General features: G+C 47.9%; 1 pseudogene; it reads right to left on the minus strand.

Annotated features, from left to right (window-relative positions):
* Nucleotides 1-432, minus strand: LOC110294926 (NADH dehydrogenase [ubiquinone] 1 alpha subcomplex subunit 6 pseudogene; annotated as a pseudogene).
* Between the last annotated feature and the right edge of the window lie 1,517 nt (nt 433-1,949).

The raw sequence follows: 1,949 nt of genomic DNA on the forward strand, positions 1-1,949 counted from the left end.
TTAAATATTAACATGCACCTTCCCATCAGTTGACCTCATGGGTTGTGGCCAACAGAACTTAGACAAGAAATCCTTTTAGCCTTGGTGTTTCTGTTTCATGGAAAATCCCCATAACGTGTGTCTGCTGCTTCCATACTTTAATGGTTTCCTGGAGGTCCAACTTTTCCCTTAGTGAGACCAGGAAAGCAACCACTCTGGGGTCTGTGACGTGGACATTTTGCATGATCATTTCTCAGACTTTCTCCCATCCTTGTTTCACCGTGCTATCGAGGTACATTAAGTGTACAGTGTTCGGCACCTCGGGATACCTAGCGCGGTAGAGTTCGTGCACCCTCTGCTTGGCCTCTTCAGGTCGCGACTGAAAATGGGCTTCACCGAGGTACTGGCTGCAGCAGCAGCAGCCTGGCGCAGGCCTGTGGCCGAGGCCGCCATCTTGCCAAGCTGGATTTTTTTTTTTTTTAAAGACAGGTCTCAGCGTGTATGTAGCCTTGGCTAGCCTGTAGGTCACTGTGTAGATCAGGCTGGCTTTGAACTCACCGAGCTTTATATCTGCTTCTGTCTCTGGCTGAAAGGTGTGTACCACCACCATTCTTAGCTTCTTGGGATATTTGAAGTTTTATTTATTTGTTTGTTTATGGGGAGGTGAACAGGTTGGGGGCAGAGGGCAGAGGACAACCTGAGGGAATTGGTTCTGGGGTTTTACTGTGTGGGGCATGGATCAGACAAAGGTTATCAGGCTTGGCAGTTTTTACCTATTGAGCCATCTTGTGGGCCCCTGATTTTGGATTTTTTTTTTTTTTCCAGAGGTAGAGTCTTATTGTCTAGGCCAGGCTGACCTAGAACTCACAATCTTCCTGCCTCCTAGTCGCTGTGTTTACAGATAGGGAGCCTCGGGCCCGGACAGGCTTAAAACACTGGTCACGTCTAGTTGTTTGGCTTCCCTTAATCACGGTGGGATATGAACTATGTCCCCAGCCACTGCAGCCATCTTCTCAATTGAAGGGGCAAAAATGTATGCCATATTGGTGAACACCTTGCACAGAGGCCTGACTAATAAGAACTGCATACACTATCAGCCACTCAATTAAAACAGTCTCCATCAGGATGTCATTAAAACTTTTTGAATTTACCAGAATTACCGGAATTATTGGAACAAGGCAACCTTGGATTTCCTGTGACTTCCTGGACTGGTTGGAAGGGGTGAGGGAGGACACTGTCATTGATATCCGTCCAGAAGTTCAAGGTAAGTAAAGAGAGACACTGGGGGACATCTGAGAGCCCGGTCTGATCTTCAAAGCAGTGACAAGGTCTTCAGCGGATGCCGATTCAGATAAGTTCATTCATGGTCACGAGTTAGTTGCTCTAGAGTCCAAGGCTCCTCAGCCTTCCTAACTCGACCCTTTAATACAGTTCTTCATGCTGAGGTGACCCCCCCCCCCAACCTTCCGTAACTAATTTTGATACTGTTCTGAATGGGTTTTGTTTTGTTCGTTTGTTTTTCAAGATAGGGTTTCTCTGTATAGCTCTGGCTGTCCTGGAACTCACTCTGTAGACCAGGCTGGCCTCGAACTCAGAAATCCGCCAGTCTCTGCCTCCCGAGTGCTGGGATTAAAAGTGTGAGCCACCACTGCCAGGCTTACTGTTCTGAATAGTAATATATCTGACATGCAGGATATCTGGTATGTGACCCCCTAAGGGGTTTCGAACCTTGGATTTCTGGTTTTAGACAAGGAGTTGGTGATATGGAGGGGGTTGCTTCCATGTTTCCCAGTGGAAGGAGGCTCTTAGCAGAGAGATGGAAGATTTCCACTCACTCCTCTTTGGAGGGCCTGGAGAGGCGACTTGGAGTTAACACTGCACCCTGCTTTTCTAGAAGACCCAGCACCTACATCAGGTGACTAATGGCCACCTGTAATTCCAGCCTGGCACCTGGCTCTGTTCTGGCCTTC

The sequence above is a fragment of the Mus caroli genome, unplaced genomic scaffold, assembly GCF_978045245.1.
Source record: "Mus caroli unplaced genomic scaffold, Mus_caroli_1 scaffold_4, whole genome shotgun sequence".
In the NCBI taxonomy this organism is placed as follows: Eukaryota; Metazoa; Chordata; class Mammalia; order Rodentia; family Muridae; genus Mus; species Mus caroli.